The following is a 19,591-nucleotide window of genomic DNA, read 5'->3' as shown; positions in this document are numbered from 1 at the left end:
ATTTCATCCCTCGCATGTCAACACAGATGCTCCTTCATCCTGACGTACGCCCTTACCAGAACCATAATGTCACTTACACGTGCCAATATTCTATTTTGGCACCTCATGTCCTAAGTGATGACTGATCTATGCCTGCTGCCTCCCCTTTGCCCATCTCCCACAAACTCAGGGAGCTTCCTGCTGTGTTCATCGCTTCACATTCCTGGTCAATCGTTCGCTAGATCGGCAGTGCCTAACGTTGGGGGTCTCCAAACTCATGGTCTTTAGATGACCAGGGCTTCTGATCATGAAATCACTAGGCTGGAAATAAAGCACAGGGATACTTACTACAAGTGCGTGGGTATAGATAAATGGTGGGCTCCTAGTCAGAAATACGCTGGCGACCACACCTCTTTCAGCAAAGTCTAGACATGAAGGGTGTCACTTCATCAGTGGGCTTGGCCTTGGTTGGGAGGAGGGTCCCACTTTCGGAATTTGCATAGTCTTGGGCACCTGAGCGCCTCCATGTGCAAACTCTACCTCATTGTTTCGGGGGTCTGTCCTGAAAAAGGAGGGGACAACTCCCCTCGATAACAGACATGTTGTTTTTGACTGGCAGCATCAGTAACTTCAGAGAAACACACCTCTGTGTGATCTTGACACAACTGTCCATCATGGTGTCCCTACCAGCCTCCACCTCCTCACCCCACCCCAGCACCGTGGGCACAGCGTGGGGTACACAATCTGGTTCAAGACTGCACTCATCATACTGCAGTCTCTGATGGCTGTGTACTGAGTCCATTACCACCAATGCAGGGCCAGTCAGAGCCCCTGCAGGAAATTTCTATGAATGGGACCTGGAAGAGACAAGATCTCTCTTTTCTATGGCTCAAAAGCCCCAGAATGCAGGCTGGGAACTACTTGATAGTCAGCTTTCTCGGCACATAGAGAGGGGCCTCAGAATGCAGCTGACCCAGAGAGAAAGGAGCTGAAAAATAGGGAGAGAGAGAAAGAACCCTGACAAAGCCCACGTGAGTCTCTGGGTTCTCGCCATGACTGAAGCAAGGTCCATCTTTGGATTTTCCAGTCACGTGAGCCAATAAGTCCTCTTTTGCATAACATAGTTAAATAGAGGTTCCAACTCTCTTGGCCAGGGACACAGGATGAGGGGGAGGGGCACTGTCCACCCTTGATAGACCGTTAATGCTTTGGGCAGCGGTGAAGGCGCAGTAGGAGGGAATGTAGAGATCTGCATCTTCACACCTTGTTCACATTCCTATGACTCCTGTGTGATTCTACCCCCAGTGACAAAAGTTTCCAAAGCACAACTTGCTCCTAGAACATATCCCATTAGTAGTACAATGGTCCCCAAATCCCCACCTTTACATGAGAGTTTCCTTTTCCCAGCTGCACTCAAAGCTCTTAGAAGAGTCTTATCAATGACTCTGTAAATAGTCAAATCCCCAGAATTCCCACTGGGGAAGGGGAGGGAGGTGAGGTGGGGAGGAAGCACACAGAAATAATCAGACCAAACATCAGCGATAAGAATCAAGACATTTCAGGGAGTCTCGATCTCATAATTGGAGACTTATCTTCCAGAATGTAACCTAAATTTTTACTCAGAAATTTGAACCTCCACTAAAATCAGACACCCACCTGACCTCTCTGTCCCATGAGCACAGGGTTTCCAAAGCACGTTCTAGCTTCTAGCTCTACAAGTCTGCAGAAAGACAACAGGGCATTCTGGTGCGCGTGCAATTCGTAGTGCCAGTTCCGACTTCGTCTCCTTACCACTCTCATCACCTCTTGGGATGTTGTGAAAAATCAATTGCCATCATTTGTGAAAATTCATCAAAAACCATCCAGGACTAAGTGAAAGTTGGTATTTATTATTTTACTATGGATTTTAAGCTCAGATAATCAATGATGGGCCGGATCTCCCTTACCTCATATTAGTATCATTATTACCCTTTCCCTGTGCCCAGGGTGGCCTCCAGCCTGTCTTCCCTTGACCCAAACTCTATTAACTGCATCCTTCCCAAACTACACTCTGACTTCTCCCTCTTGATTCCATCAGAACTCATCATACAGCACTTTAAAAGGAGGACAGAAAGATCATGGTCCAAAGCCCTCAACCTGTCAATGAGGGGATGAAGGGATGGGGGCACAGAAGCCCATTAAGGCCAAGGAACACATCCAGGGACACTCATTCAGTGGAATGGTCAGGATGACAGCTTGGGTTTTCCAAGCCCCCATCCAGAGTCCTCTGCTCCCCGTTGTGTACCAGTCCCCTGATGCTCAAGGACCATCCCAGGTGCTCAGTGATCTGTCCACACTTTCCAGCCCTCTCCCCACCAGCCTTTAAGTTCCCATAGGACAGGCTACCTTGCAGTCCATTGGCTAGCAGGCACCCCAACATGTGTTCATCCGTGTTCTCTGAGTGCTTGGGCACATATCAGACGTGAGCAGACAAACCTATCTTAAGTCCTGAAACAGGTACACTTACCAAAACTGCAAATCATCTATCCCTTAATAAAATGAAGGGTCCATCTCACTGCAGACTTGTTTTTTGGTCTCTACACGAGTTTTGTTTTTGTTTTTGTGTTTTTTTCAAAATGCATTTTGCTTGAGGAAGACTTCCCATGCTGTCCCCTATTTAGAGAGAGTAATAATAAATGAAATTTATTTTAAAACTGCCTTTCCTTTAGACCCCACATTCTGTTTAATAAGTGCATTATTATGAGGACTTATTAGCTTATCTCCTACTAATTTTGCTTAAGAAATGGAACAGGTGACATCTGCTTTATCCTTGTTCTTATCTATTTTCCTGAGCTAACTATGAATTTCTTTTCCCTTATGCTGAGAATCTTCAAGGGAATGAACGAATTTAAGCGACGAGTTCAGATTCACTCCCCCATGTGTCAGTGGTTATCTTCCTCTGCCCAGAGAGTTGTTGTCAAAATTCGGAAACCACACAAGTCTGACTATAGCAATCCAGCTCTTGGAGCATTCAAAAGCTTCCCTAAAAATTCTTCCAAGTTAAACTAACAAGTGCAGCCATCCTTCCCTATGATGATCCTTCCTGAAGAATTCCTTCTGATGATGGGTGCCTTTGGGATACCACATGGCATTTACCTAGACCCAACTCAGAAGCAACAGGTAAAGCATTTCAGTGCCGACCGCCTGGAAACCACACACAGAGCCTTCCCACGCAACAACTCCCTCTTTCACAGAAGGCTTTCCCAGCCTAGGATACAAAACTAATTATAACCAGGGTTACAAATTATAACTAAATCATCCCATAATTACGAGTACTCTAGTAGGACTTGGTTAGCAAAAATCATTCCTGACACCTCAGTATATATTTTTAAGAGTAAAAAAAAAAAAAAAAATCTCATAACATTAAATTACTAAGACATCTAACTATAGTTTCCACTTAATGAAAACATTATTTTCTGTTTAGAGGGACTCCTATTCTTCACTTAAGCTGTTTGAAAAGCATGAAACTATAAGCAGATGCTTCTCTATGGATAAACAGTAGCAGAAAAACAAGGGTTTAAAAAGTTCCAAAATTTAGCCTGTTTTTCACAAAATGGTAATATACCCCCATATCAGCAGCCAAATAACAAACTGAAGGTCATTTGATAATGAGTATTTCTATAATGCAAGACATGACAAACCATCAAAGTGAATAGCTTTTACAGGAGCTGGTAATATTTATGCATAAAGCACTTCAGAAAGTGCACCTCACAACTTGGTTTGACTGCAAAACCAAAGAGTTCAAAATTCTTACTGACAAATAACAATAGTTGTCATGTTTTCTATGCATGCAGTTGTCCACAACTACTTCTGAAGGTCTTCAGAAGAAAAAAAACAAGGTTAAGAGACACTTTAAGGCAACATATGTGGCTCTGAAATACACCAGACTCAGGTGTCCTGGGATTGACTCCAATTAGTAAATTACATATACTTGAGGCATCTGACTTTCCGGCATTACCCATGCCTCATACTGAATAATGAATTATTTTGATTACATATATCATACACATACACTTCTCCATCTAAATCTAAAGGCAGTAAATAGATACAAAGAGCTTACACCTACACAATGTGAAATGCTGGCGTGGACAATTAATTATAGCAAAAGAATGATTAATGAAGCAAACCTTGCAAACCCTCAGCTCTTTTTATGAAGGACAGACTATATGACTATATAGGGAGAAAAGTAATGCTGAATTTGGCAAATAATTGCTTCGCCTCTCCATTTTGCCCATGTAGATACTACCAGATACTGCTGTAGAAAACCCTGACTACACTTTGCTCCTGCCAAGGACTACTATAAATTCACGCTGTGGACGTCTTTACAGAGAATGCTGACTCTCTGGAACCGAGACAAAGGAGGGTGTAGCTCGGAGAAGCCTCGCCAGGCGCTCCAAGGCTCCGGGCTCCCGGAGGCTGCCCCGCAAAGCTTCTCTTGAGCTCCGAGGACTGGGGAGTCCGAAACTGATGGCGGACTTGGTTTATTTCCCAAACTTCGGGAGACAGCGTTTACCCTAACTCTGGTGGCGGAAGGGGGGAGTGGGGATGAAGAAGCGCCCCACTGTGGCTGCCGCGGCTGCCCACCCACCTCCCCGCCCCCAGCAGCACCCTTCCCTTCCCCCTCACCTGTCCTGAGCGCGGGGCCTCAGGGTTCCAGTGGCCTCTCCGGACTCTCACTGCAGGAGCAGTTGGGACGTCGGGCGCCTCCGCAGACGAGCGAAGGGGGCGGCGGGCTCGGGGGCGTCAGAGGGAATCTCGGCAGCCTCTGGCAGCCGCGGGCTCCCTCCCCATCCCGGCGGGGCTCGGGCGGCGGACGCGGCGCGTCCACCGCGGGCGGATGAGTCAGGCGAGGGGGCGGGCGGTGAGGGCGGAGGACGCGCTGAGGAGGGTGGGGGGCGCCCCTAACCCCGCGCCGGAGGGGCGGCGGCGGCCTCGGGGCGGGGGACGCGCTGCTGCCTGTGCCCGCCGGGGGTAGCGGGGCCGCCGGCCGCCGCCATCGAGCGCACGGAGCCCGAGCGCTCCTGCCCTCGGAGGTCAGCGGGCGCGGCGCGCCGGCCGGGAGACAGGGACTCGCAGCTCGGGAGTCGTCGCCGCCTCCAAGAAAGACAAAAGAGACCCAGGGGCCGGGAGGGGAAAAGTTTTCTGCTGTGCTCCAGACAGATCCCAACCAAACCTCACGCCCTAAGCACGGAAGAGGCGGGCTGGGGGCTGGGGGCAGGGGGCGGGCTTCCAGGAGCGTCACCGCACGGTCGGGACCCGGGTCCGAGCCAATCTCGCCGCCGCCCACCACCCGTGGGAACTCGCCCGGCCCTCGCAGCCCGTCTCCTCCTGGAGGATGCCGACAGGATCCGCTCCTCCCCTTCCCGGGCCCCCCAATTCCCCTACGGGTGACCCGGCCGCAAAGTTGCACTTCTGGATCCGGGATTACCGCGGACAAAACCTATCTTTGGGGACAAAATACCCGCTATCAGGAGCTCTTCTCCGGGCTGGAAGGCCAGCGGGTGGAAACGGACACACCCACCCGTGGGGCGCGCCTCTCTCTTGGTGGAACCCAGGTCCCAGAGCCGAAGTCTGGGCCCCGCCAGTCCTCTGGAGCAATAGGGGAGCCCCAGCGGATTCCCGGTTTTCCTGGAGCAGGCGCCTCGGCCCCACGCCCCTCAGACTCTTTCTTACCAGACTCCGTCTGGGCGGGTCGAGGTCCCCCTGGCGGGCTGCTCGGGCGCTGCGCGAGGGGAGCCTAAGTCGGCTCCGAGCCGACACTGCGAACGCCCCCTCTGTCTACACCGCCCTAGAAGTGCCCAACCGATTAGTCGCGGGTCGCCCCGGGAAGAGCTGCGAGAGATGGCTTGGGGTGAGGGTTATGGGCAGGAGGAATAAGGGCGAACAGGACCGCTGAGAGCTTCGATGAACGGTGCTGCCGTTGAACTTCAAATATCAAAGTCAATGAGGGGTATAGGTTACTCCTCCTTGCTCCCAAACATCCGCTGAGTGGAGACTGCCCTATTCAAAGCGCAAAACGATATGATAATTACCTTCAATTCGGCAGAGACAGAGTGGTGATTTTATTATATGCAGGTCAATTCAGTAGATAAGGTTTCATGTAAAACTCTGGATTACTATTCCAGCCATGATACTGGCGTGTGCGGAGCACATCAGTGCCACCACTTGGGAGTGGGGTACCCCTGTGTGTCTCCTGAATATATTTTAGGTGATGGACTAGAAAGCAAGTATCATTCCGGTGAAGTGTATTAGTGTATTTAAGACAGGGAAGGGGGGACTGGGGGTGGGGGGGAGGGATTCCATGCAAAACCCCACATTTTGGAATTCAGATATGGCAATGAGAAGAGACTGTGGAAATGGGTTTTTCGTGGTCCAGTCTTCCTGTCTTGACTAGAAGAATTTGAAGATTTGGCATTGTTAGTAAAAATTTCACAATCAAAATGTTAAAAAAAAAAATAAAGGAGTAGGGAGGGAGGTGACGAAATAAGTCATTCCAATAAACCATCTGTAGTTTTATTTTACCCCACCTGCACCTAGTACTCTTTAGCCCACGGCCACTTGCTTAACTCTCTTGGTTTTCTTACGCACTTGTCAAGGCATCCCACCAAAGGAGTAACCACTGGGCCACAGTTTTGTAAATGTAAAGCCACATTTTTCTATAAAACTCTTGAGAGTAGACATTGCCTGGTCATGTTTATTAGGTTCCCAGAGAATGAATAACAGGTTCATAGGGTCCCTAGAGATCATCAAACATGACATTGCCTCTAATACAAGTGGTGAAACATTTAAAATGGCCATCTAACCCTCTTACACATTGAATAACTGAGCCTTCCTCAAAGAGGAAGTGATGAGGGCTATGAAAGAAAAAATAATCCCATTCTTAGGGCCACAGATGTTGATGATCCCCTATTTCTGAAGTTAGAGTTCAGTGATTCAACCAAAAAAGCAGCAGCAGCAGAGATGGACTAAAATGAGCACCAAAAGGGAATTATTTACATTTCTTTTAAAAATAATTACTATTTGTCTCAGAAGTGACTAAGGTAAGATGTTTTATAAGTAGGGGATTATCTATAATTCTGTAGACCAAGCAGTTCCCAAGATATTCGTTACAAATTCTTTCCTGGCATTGAGTGCTCAAGGCAAGCCCAGGTAAATTATTTAACCTTTGCTAATGGCCAGGATCTGCCCATCTGAAAAAAAGCCCAGTGAAGATAACACCACAGGTAATGGATTTTGAATTTAGCTCCATATCTGCTCTTGAAGTAATGGATGGGACCTCTCACCATCAGGCTGTACTGCACTTCACACATAATATTTTTTCCCCTGTCCTTATGAGATTTGTAAATTTCCACTAGAACAAGCCCAGCTTATAAGAGTGCATAGTGGGAAGAGAGCACTCATCTCTGTAATTCAAGCTCAACTACCTACAAACACCACTGACAGAGGGACTTTGAACCTCATTTCTCCCATTCCTCAAGCAGGAATAAAGTACCTATTTCAAAGTATTTCTGTGCAAATTGAATGAAACAACACATACAAGACTCTTCCTACCTGTGACATAGATTGTCAATACATAGTGAAACATACACATACACACACGTACCCCAAACTTGTTCTAATGTTAAAAAGAAAACTCTTCCTTTGGAATCAAGAATTAAATTGAGAAAAATTTTGAAATATGAAGACTGAAATTTTCACTCTTGGTATACTATAAATGTAAGCCCAATGGGTGGCAACATATGTTTAGTAAATTCATTTTGAAAATACGCATTGTAATAAAAAGAAGAAGTATCATTAAGTAGATCATGTAACAAGGCTAAGGGAAGGCCTGTCAGAAAGTTTATGTGTGATTATACCCATTTTTTGCCGCCATAAATGTAGCCCATAGCATCTCCAGACCTGAGAAGAGGTCTTCAACCAAAAAATAAAAAATATCTTCAATGGAAAACAAGTGCAATTGTTTGCTAGATTCTTATCTGAATTGTTTTGCTCCAGCTGTGAAATAGATGATAGTTTTAAGGCCCCCAAGTTATCTCTGCTGGAAGCCATAGCTGATGCTTCAAAATAAGGGATAAAAAAAGGACAAAGTCAATTAAAGAAAATGATCTATCTGATTTTACCTTTAAAATTTGGAACTAGGTAGAAGGAATACGGTGGGGGGGGGGAAGGTAATAGAAATGCATTTACAAAGACATTTTTAAGGTCATTTTATTTCACTGTGATTTTGAATAGCACTCTGCCACATCTTTAATTTTTCTTTCTCATTCTGTATAATTGATTAATAGTTCAGTATATTTAGCAGCAGAAAGATGTTGCTAATTTCTCTTCATTAAACATGCAAGTGAGAGTACTTTATAACTTTGCAGCTGATATTATTACTTATATATTTTATAAATTCCGTATTAACCTCCTTATTTGATAATAAACCTGATGAGCTTACTATTACCTGAGAAGCACTAGCAGTATACCTTTTAAATATACAAAGTGAGGGGGTACCCTGTCTTTCTCCAAAAGCCCCAATTCTTTCCTCTGAACAGATTTGTACCTATGTGTGAGGAAGGATCACTTCATGGCTGCTGGCAATCCAGGATTTACTTTCTCAGAAAGTTTCTGACTGTGTGTTTCGTTACAAGAATCTACCTACAGAAGATATTAGAGATTTGACTGAAATAGTGGGAAGGTGGTAACCCACCTGTTCCACTGTCCATAGTACTGAACCAGTTGTGCATCAGCGCCTGGCCACTCAAAGTGTGGTCTGAGGATCGGAAATGTGGGCATCACTGGCAGTTGTTAGAATAGCAGGATCTCAGGCTTCAGCCCAAACCGACTGGATCATACTCCACAATTAACAACATCCTCCCGTGATTCATCAGCTTGTTAAAATTTGAGCAGTGCTGCACTAGGACCCAGTTTACATTACCTTGTGACTATCCTGGGGCTTTGCTTATATCACCCCTCATTTCAATCCTTTCTCGAGGCACAGCCCAAATGCTGCATTTTTAGCTGTGTTTTTTTAAATTTAATTATTATTTTTAAAATATTTTTTATTATATTATGTTAGTCACCATACAGTACATCCCTGGTTTTTTATGTAAAGTTCGATGATTCATTAGTTGCGTATAACACCCAGTGCACCACGCAATACGTGCCCTCCCCACCACCCATCACCGGCCTATCCCATTCCCCCACGCCCCCTCCCCTCTGAAGCCCTCAGTTTGTTTCTCAGAGTCCATAGTCTCTCATGCTTCATTCCCCCTTCTGTTTACCCCCCCTTTCTTTATCCCTTTCTTCTCCTACCGATCTTCCTAGTTCTTATGTTCCATAGATGAGAGAAACCATATGATAATTGTCTTTCTCTGCTTGACTTATTTTGTGATGGCAGTGGTGTTATACAGAGAGCATAGCTTTTGAATTAAACAACTGGGTTAAAATCTCAACTTGTACTGACCACTTTGGATTCCATTGTCCTCATCCATAAAGTGTCAAGGATTCAATGATAATAGAATAGTATTTGTAAAGCACTTAGTCTGACATATAGCAGATGTTCAACAAGTGTCTCAATCTCCTTGTGAGTGCTACACCTTTTACCAAAGAGGGGTGCCCTCTCGGCGTCACACTCTTGGGCATGGTGAAAATTAACTGTAAAACAATTTAGTCTTTAATTTATGCTCAGTTGGGGTGCCTGGATGGCTCAGTCAGTTAAGCATCGAACTCTTGATTTCAGCTCAGGTCATGATCTCAGGGTCATGAGTTCGAGCCCCGCATCAGGCTCCACACTGGTCATGCATCTGCTTAAGATTCTCTCTCTCTCTCTCTCTCCCCCTCTGTCCCTTCCCTCTCTCTCTTTCTAATAAATAAATAAATAAATAAATAAATAAATAAATAAATAAATTCTGTTCAATCAAATCACAGTACATGCACATTAAATTAGTTAATAAAATAAGATTTTAATACCCACCAAATCTTCTTTCAGTATTGTTTCTCCACCCATAATTATGATCTAGAGTAAAGAAGGATAAGTTCTTTTTTGACAATTATATGAGATCTGTTTTTATTAAATGAGAGCAAGATGACTTGGTATTTTGAATTCTAAAATGTTTATAAATATCTAGATGCCTTAATTCTACTACCAACAAAAATCTGTACAATGTACAGCTGACTTTGTAAATAGTAACCATTTACACTTACGTATAGTCTCTAAGGAAGCCACAGTGTTGGCAAAATAGAATGCAGTTTAAATTGTGCTATTTAAGAGCCCTGGGAACACCCTTTCACACACTTATTTCAAAACATGAGGAAATGTTGACACATTCATTTTTCAAAAGAAATGTCAAACCTGATCATCTGTTCTATTACAATAGTCATTCAGTGAGTTTTGACACTTGGGATCATTGGCCACTATGGCACTGCTGATCTGGAAACACCTGTTTCTATAAGGGAATGAGCCATAATGAACTTAAGCAGGCCACATCTTCTTTTAAGCAGGGACATAACTAGAACCTGGGTCTTTTTATTCATAAGTTCAGGGCTTATTCAACATTCACTTACATGATTCATGTTAGGCTGCTTTAAAATCCCCAGGTGATTATCTGAGAGATTTTAGTCTAACCCTGGAAGTAGATACATTTCCCCAGGCTTACCACACCTCCCACCTAAGGGAAGAGGCTTAAAATAAAATATGTGTAGAAATTAAGTTTTAGATTGTTCATTCATTAATTCAGAAAGCATTCCTGTAACGTATTGGACATTGTATTCAGTTAGGGCCATATAAAAATGAGTGAGCCAGAATCCTTTTCCTCATATTTATTGTGGTCTGGTGTGTTTTGGCACTTTTATAAGCATACAATTGCAATACAAAAAGTGCCTTGATAGGGGTACAAAATGATGATATAAAGTAGGGGTTCTCAGAAATCCTTTGGGGAGTTATAGTTCAAAGGAGGTTTCAAAGACATGGGGATATAAGATCTTGGTCTTAAAGATGAAGAAGCTTCAAAGGGTGGACGGGGGGGACAGAATTAAAAGAGACAGAACTGTGTGCGATTTCCGGAGGAGAAAACAGTGTGGTACATTCAGGAGAGTGTAGATAAAGCCAGTATGGCAGGAGTGTGCAAGGAAGCCAGAGCTATAAAAGGAATCTGGAGAGATAGACCAGGACCAGTTCACAGAGGGCTTTGCACTCCAGGTTAAAGAGTTCAGGTTTTATCCTGGAGACATCAGGGAACATTAGCATGTCCTTTTGACAGAAGTGGTAGAAGTTTTGTGGAAGGGTGAGAAACTCAGAAGCAGGCTGGCAAAAATGTTAGAGATTTTTATAATAGCCCAGGTAAGGGAAGATGATGGACTGAACCAGGACATTGGGAATAATGATGAGTTAGAGAAATTCAGAAAATACATATTTTATTTACACTGTCCAGCACTGGTATTCAATGAGCAGAGCCATGCACTGCCTCTTCCATTCATTCTTCTGCTAAATAAGAAATGAAGATGAAGAGTTCATTGGCTGTTTTCACCATGGTCTAAATTCTGTGTCCTCAAAAACATCCAATTTATTCAAGAGTTAAAATTCAGATATATATAAAAGCAATGGATTGCAGTATTGTCCATCGTAGCAAAAATATCATAGCAAACCTTCATATCGTACTTACTATGAGATAGGCACAATTCTAAGCATTTTACATCTATTCACTCTTCACAAAAATCTTCTAGAGTAAGTACTAATTTTTGCCCCATTTTACAGCTGAAATGACTGAGAACTACAGAGGTTAAGTGACTTCCACAAGTACCTAGAGGAACTGGGCTTATGAGCCATGCAGTTGGGTTCTCAAGGACTGTTGACTGTCTTTCAGGGAAAACGGAGAAGCACGTCGGTGCTCATCAGGAGGAAACTAGTCAAGTTATGATATGTTGACACAATGGAATACCTGTAGCCCTAAACAGAAAAGATCCATATCCACTGACATGGGTAGATGTCAAAGAGATACTATTAAGTGAGAGAAGAAGTTGTAGAACACCTTTTACGGTGGGATCCCATCTTTGTAAAAGTGTGTGTGTGTGTGTGTGTGTGTGTGTGTGTGTGTATAAAAGTGTAAGGCATGGAAGGATACATACCAGAATATTAACAGAGACTACCAGTGGAGAATGAAACTTAATTCATTCTAATTTTTATTTTATACAATTCTGTTCCTTTAATTTTTTATAATGACTTTGTATTAATTTCATAATAATATTTTTAAAATAGCAATCATTAAGACTTTTCTGTTCTCTATAACTGTGGACCTAACAACAGATGGATCTTACTGATAAATGACAGATTCAGGAAGTTCGTGTTCATATTTTCAGACTTCTCTTCAAACCTGGCATATACACACACAACAACAAATTTAAATACAAGACTTCACCTTATAATTCATCAACTAAAATACAGAATTTTTGGACTCCTTACTGGAGAAGTGCAATCTGAATTAAAACCTTCCTGAAAGGAACTTCTATGGGACCTTCAGCCAAATGCAATCAATCTGCAGCTTCATTGCATTTCCATCTTTTCAATGTATCAAAGAATAATGTACTCCAAAAGGCAAGGTAATGGTTGCTTGATTTTTTGACATCTTGCTAACAAGAGCATTATCTAATTATACTCTTCTGCCTTATAACAGAACGCAACTTTTTGCCATAGTGTATTTGATTAGCAACTTTTAAATGATTTAAAAAACAAAGTGACACATTATTGCTATTAGAGAAATTAACCCTATTAACTAGCCTGATGTCTCACATAGCGTTCCTTTTCCTCCTGACAAAATAAATCCTCATTCCTCAAATGCATGTCAAATCAGCTCTTTTATTTTCTTGTCAGCTTCCTCATTAATGAGTTAAACAAAAGTTAATATGTGCCAACCAAAAAAATCCGAGAGCGATGCTTTTACAATGTTTACCCAAATATACTCATGAACGATGCTCTCTTACAATGTCTTGTGAAGTGTATAGTGTGCCAGTAGATTTTCCTTCACAGATTGATCAATTACCCAATAGAGGATTTGAAATTACTTTTTTAACCTTGAAAGAAAAGGTACACATTGGAATGTTGGAGCTCAAAGAGTTTAACTTGCCCAGAACCTGACAACTAACAAATATCAGGGCTAGGACAAGGATACAGGTCTCCTGTCTTGTTGCTCAGTACCTTCCTATGTGAAAATACTATCTTCTGGTAAATGGTTATGGTGAGAATGCAGGTGGTCTGCCAGGGGCTTTTGCAAATCAAGAGATTAATGAGGGCCCGCTTACTGGATCCACAGTTTTGCTGGATGATGGAGGAAAGATTTTTTATTGAAATATAAAGATGACTTATTACGAGAAAATTTTTAAAATCACAGGGACTTTTAAAGGCAAAACACAATATAACAAGCTAGTTCTGAATTCCCATCTAATGATTTGATATATGCTCCTAGTTCATGGCGCAGTAGATATAAAGGTAAAAATCCACTTTCCTCGGCAAAAGGAGTATTTTGGTGAAATTGTTTGTGAGTCCCTTGCAAAATCAGAAACAAAGCAACATTAAGATGAGCCGCTCAGGTTTGAGAGCATACGAAATATAATTAATTACTGCAAACCAGTTAAGTATTTGAGGGTCCTCTTATTTCTTCCCGACAGCTCTACAGGGAAGGGAACCTACTAGATCCAGAGAGGGTGAAGGACTGACAGCAGAGCACATTTTGATGAACTCAACCCTCAGGAAAAAAGAAAAAGAAGGCTGTTAGGGTCTCTGGTGCCATCTATGACAAGGTCAGAAAGTATAATCTTGTGATAACAAAGGTTTGGTTTTTTATTCAACATATTTCTCATAAGCTCCCACTACTGTGTACCACGCCTTGTTCTGGCCTGACCGTCTCTACTATTAATGACTCGGATCCCAGAGGGGCAGAAAATCATTACATACAAAGTATAGCAAAAGGAAGTGATGAGTGCTATGAAGACATAAAACAGGGGAAGATTCTAGAGAGTGATCCTGGAGCAGGAGTGACTAGTTTTACATACAGGCATCAGTGAAGTCTTCTCTAGGGCTGGATGTTTGAAGGGAATATCTAAATGGGATAAGACACAGCTTCAAAAACATCTGCAGCAGGGACAGACCAGGTTGAGGGAACAGCAAATGCAAACAAAACAAAACAAAACTCTGAGGTGGAATGTTCTGGGCATGTTTGGGGACAAACTAGAAGGCCAGGATGGCCAGGAAGATGAAGGAGCGGGTGAATGGTGAGAGATGAGAGAGAGGCGTCTTGGGCCAAGCATCCAGGGCCTTGTAGGACTCCAGCTTCAATAGCAAATCACATTATTTTAAATTGTACCTTTATTTACTCTAACAAGTGCAATGATAGAATGTGAGATTTTTTTAGGGGCACTTGGCTGGCTCAGTTGGTGGAACATGTGACTCTTGATCTCGGAGTCATGAGTTCAAGCTCCACGTTGGGTGTGAAGCCTACTAAAAAATAAATTAAAAAAAATAAAAGTTAAAGGGGCGCCTGGATGGCTCAGTCGTTAAGCATCTGCCTTTGGCGCAGGGCATGATCCCCGTGTTATGGGATCGAGCCCCACATCAGGCTCCTCTGCTATGAGCCTGCGTCTTCCTCTCCCACTCCCCCTGCTTGTGTTCCCTCTCTCACTGGCTGTCTCTCTCTCTGTCAAATAAATAAATGAAATCTTTAAAAAATATAAAAAAATAAATGTTAAAAGAAAAGAAATTGAGATTTTATTTCTGGACGCCCATTTCAAACTATTAAAATGCCAAAATTCATAGCCTATTAAAACAAAAACATATGTGTAGGTGCTTAGGTTCTAGAAGGCTTTTGTCCTCCACTCTGGGTTTGAGCAATTGTACCTACACAGAAAAAATGGGTAGCCGAGAAGAGAACAGACTAACAGCTTAACAATGGCTATGCAAATACATTTAAAAACTCCGAAATGAAGAGCTGTCAATTTAAAGCTGATTTGGAAACACTGCTATGGTCCAAATCCTTCTATTCCTGCTCTCTTAATCACTGGGCCCTCTGTATCAGGCTGTTAAGCTAGAGCACAGCATTGGCCTTTTTAACTGAGCAGGAGTCGAAAATTTCAAAGATGAAGGGATGTGGACCAGAGGAAACTTTAACACAGAGATCCCAAAGGGAGTTAGGAGAGAAGCAAGAAGTATGTACTCTAACACTTTCCTGTTTGCTCTTTGCCCACAGAAACAGTAGGAAATGGGAATACGCTTGAGCTCACTTGTATGTAGAAGCTAGGAAAAACAGAGAAACAAGTGCATGGATACAGAGAACAGACTGGTGGTTGCAGAGGTGGGGGAGGGCAGTTGGAAGAAATGGGTACAGGGGGTCAAAAGATACAAACTTCCAGTTATAGAGTAAATAAGTCATGGGATGTAATGTACAGCATGGCAACAGTAGTTCGTTATACTGTATCACATATTTCAAAGTTACCAAAAGAGTAGATCTTAAAAGTTCTCATCACAAGAAAAAACAAACTTGTAACTATGTGTGGTGGTGGGTGTTAACTTACTGTGGTGATCATTCTGTGATATATACAAATATCGAATCATTACGTTGTCCACCTGAAACTGATATAATGTTCTATGTCAATTATATCTTGATAAAAGCAAACAAAAAAGAAACACGAGAAAATGAAAAATGTTCCAACTTCCTCTAACTTTGTAGTTTTTAAGGAATTATAAACCAAAACTAGGATAAGCTATAGCATCCTAATCCTCTTTGCTGAGGCTCATTAATTAAAAAAAAAAAAAAAAAGCTTCTAAAACTCTCAGAATGAAGACATGTCTGTTACAAGTAAATCTCCCTCCAGTAGCATAGGCTTTCTTTGCTGCTTACAGCAACCGTGAATTCCATTCAAAATAAGGATCGACTTCTCAAAATGTTTAATTTCTAGCTTGGCGAGCATGAAGACCCCACTGGAATGATAAGTTTTGAGAAAGAGAAAATTTCATAGTCTTCAAGGACTTTCAGCCTAAGTTAGCTAGATCGTCCTATTCACTTGGCATTAACATTGGTGTTGATAGAATGGGTCTTTAGGGCCCTTTGACTGGAGAGAATTTGCCGTCCTAAACACGAGAATTGGTGGTTACTATTGGCAGAGGTGGTTTTATTTATAGTAAGAAAAGTCATAAAGTGAAGAGGTTTCAATTCAAAACCCCTTAAGCTGTGAGTCACACTTGAGTTTTAAGATACGATACGTAAAACCATCTGCCAAAATAATTTTAATGGGCTTTTATTCATAAAGCCTTAATATCTTTATTCATTAATATAGCTCCTTAAAAAAAATAGCTCCTTGACAGGAACTGATCCCCCTCTTTTTTTCATAAAACCATCATATTAATTTTTAATGAAGTCATTTTCTTGCCTAAAAACTTCAATGGCTGCTTATCGCAGCAAGATAAATGAAAAATATTCAGCTTGTCCTAACAACCTAGTTTGGTTTTGACCCTTCTAGACTTATGGATAACCCCTCTTATAGCACTAATAGAACTGCTTTATCTGAATGTCCTAACATTCAACTTGGGAATAGGACAAAATCCATGACTCATGATAGATACTGAGAATTTTTGAGTTCCCGTTAGGAGAATCTGTTCCCTGTCTTTCCTTCTTATGCTGCCTATGTGCATATGTGAAAATCAGGCAGGCTGCCCTCTTTTGTACTACGAGGACAGCTGGCAAATTCTTATTTCCTCCCTGTAAGGAGGGACTTAGAAGGTCAGTTTCTGTTTACTCCTTCAGTGAACACGTGCCAAGACACAGAGGATGCACGAGCATCCCGAATGGCCCCATCTCTGAGGGGCTTTCAGGACACGGACATGCTCTCCCTATCCCCACCTCCCCCAAACCAATCTCATTCATAGTTTGGTATATGGCTGTCCTGGCCTAGGGAATTCTTATCCGCCCACACAAATACAGTTCTATCTAGACTAACCCAGCTTTACCTGTTTTATCCAAAACAGTCCTTTCAGCGTGAGGAGCATCTTCCCAGGCAGGAGAAGGTGAGGAGTTGTTTCCACAGCTGTCTCACAGGAAATGTCTCACTGGATGGAGGTGTCTGCTCGTTTCTGTTGGATTGAAGAAAAAACAGATTGTGAGATTTTGAGATTTGCCTTTTTCATGCCTAGGCCTCTATCCCAACACTTCTCTCCCTCGAGTGGGGCCCCCTGGCCCACTGCCTCCAGCTCCATGCAGGCCTCTGATGCCTTCCTGTTCTCTTCAGGCTTCTTTCCCCTTCCCCACAACAAAAAACCCATAAAATTCAACTCAGGCGTTTATTTATTAAGTACTTGTTAACTATTGGGCCACTTGATCATCTCCCCCCCTCTTAAGGAATTTTAGAGCAAACTGACGGATTAATTTGATGGAAAATTATTCACCACCCAGGTGTAGATCAATGAAGCATCTTTTCTTCCTCCATTTGTATACTATTCTGTGATCTGGGTATAAACAAATCATGCAGAACTTTTGATAGGGGAGTTGGAGGGGGTGAGTTAGGTGTAGTGGGGGCCAGTGTCCTGAAATAGCAGAGGAAAATGTCCCAGGCCCAAGTAAATCTTTCTTTTCTTCCTTCTTCCTTCCCTCCTCCCGTCTTTGGAGAATATGTATAATAGGGACGGGTTGGCATCAGTAGGGAGGGATTGCCCATCAAGGCCCAGGAAGGTGAGAAACCAGCGTCTCTGGAAAAAGTGTTAGAGTATAAAACATAAAGGGGATAAGGTTGGATTACGAATTAGATTCCAGGATTTGGATGGTGTGCAAACAAACAGGTGGCTAGAGATGCACGTGTAGGAGAAGTACTAGGAAGAAAATAACCAAATGTCAGCAGTTGTCCTTACTGGTTGGGCTGGTTCGGGGTGAATTTTCTTTTTTAGGTACTACCAAATTTTCTACAGTATTTGGTATTCTACAATAAGAAAAATAAATTGTTAATAAGAGGAAGAAAACAAACCCAGAAAGATTTTCCTCCCTGAGGGTTGCCTGCTGCCTTGGGGGTCCATGGCCATCCCTGCTCTCTCAGGGCATCCACTGGGGTAGAAGAGCTGCCCTTGTCTCTGCGCCAGTGATTCCTCCTCCACCAGCACGTTCTGTCCTGTCATTTCCAGTTTACAGCCACTTCTCAGTACTCCTAGCCTCTAACCTGCCCAGCTTACACTGCACCCCCTGTCCTCTGCTCTTGGGACTAAGTACTCATTGTCTGACCCTGAGGAGAGGAAAAGGCGAGCAATGTAAGAATTGGAGCTGTGGGATACATTTCATTTTGCCGCAGTACCATAGAGACATGCTTTTTATTATTTAATTGTTTCTTTACCCATCCATCGGAATGTTATTTTTGTGCTGACCAGAAGTTTCAGACAAAGTTCTGTGTGACTATAAAACATCCTTTCCATTCTCTTGGTGATGACTTACCATATCAGTAGTTCACTTTGGATCCCAAGTTGCGGAGATGTCCGGCTGACCTAAGGGACCTCAGGGAGAAGGCCTGAGCTTTCAGTGAAATGAAATCTTTTCTAAGTTAAAAAGGCTATTTGAAAAAGAATTCTGAGAGCTATTGATAATGCATCCCTGAAATTGCATTCTATACCAGATTCAATATAAAATTACCCCCAAAACCCAAAGTACATTAAAAAATCAATAACAATAATCACAGAAGTAATCAAATTTCATCATCATCTCCAAAAAGTTAAGTTTTTTTCCAGAAGTTTCCCAAAATTACTGACTTAACTCCATTCTAGAAAAGTCAAGTTTTGTTCCTAATAGTTTTGAATCAAGGCCCCCCAGAATGGTCTGAATTTTCTAGGTTCACCAGCCACGTGCTTACATATCAAAACATGGTCAACATTTTCTTTTATACACTATAGATAAAGCCTTTGATAATTTTATGAAATTTTAAGGATATTTGTTACTGCTATCTTTCAAGGAAGTGATTTAGCTTCTTACCAGAGATCCAAAATAGGTAAAATGAATTAAAATGTTGCATTTCATATGAAACTTACTATATATTGAATATGGGGTTAAATAATTTTCTTTTTTCTTTTTTTGTTTCTTTTAACAAAAGGGTCTCACCTTTTAAGCTATCATTAAAGAAAAGGATTTGTACATTTCCAGTATTCTGGAAGTCTGTCAAGACAATATGGTGTCTCATAATTTTAAAAGGAGAGAAATCCTTGAATAAACAAAAACATGCCATGGTTTGGAGAGCCTCTAAAGTGAGTTCTAAAGTGATTAACTTTAATTATAAATGTGATTGTAAGATATTAAAATTAATAGCCCAATTCTTGGCTAAAATTAATTGAAAATGATGCTTAATGCACAGGTTGCTTAGCAATTATATTTTTATGTTTTCACATTAATTTTCCAAAGCCGCTGCTCAGTTTATTCATGGTAGCCAAAAAACATCTCATCATGAACTTGAAACATTTTTTTCCTGAGGTTTGTAAGCAACATCTGGAGAGGGGAAGATTCTAAATTTCTGGTCCTGAGCCATTTTGTTTTCTTTATTATTATATTTTAGATACAAGGTCATTTGAGAATCTGGTGAA

General features: G+C 42.2%; 1 protein-coding gene across 1 annotated transcript in view; it reads right to left on the bottom strand.

The window, feature by feature from the left end:
- The window catches only part of TMEM200A (transmembrane protein 200A), a 68,022-nt gene extending 63,201 nt beyond the window's left edge, over positions 1–4,821 (bottom strand). The window contains exon 1 of the mRNA XM_040627792.1: positions 4,645–4,821. The gene's annotated coding sequence lies outside the window, so the exon portion shown is untranslated. The remainder of the gene's footprint in view (positions 1–4,644) is intronic.
- Positions 4,822–19,591: the final 14,770 nt, after the last annotated feature.

This window comes from Ursus maritimus, unplaced genomic scaffold (genome assembly GCF_017311325.1).
Source record: "Ursus maritimus isolate PB19 unplaced genomic scaffold, ASM1731132v1 scaffold_13, whole genome shotgun sequence".
In the NCBI taxonomy this organism is placed as follows: domain Eukaryota; kingdom Metazoa; phylum Chordata; class Mammalia; order Carnivora; family Ursidae; genus Ursus; species Ursus maritimus.
This window is presented reverse-complemented; position numbering and strand designations above follow the sequence as displayed.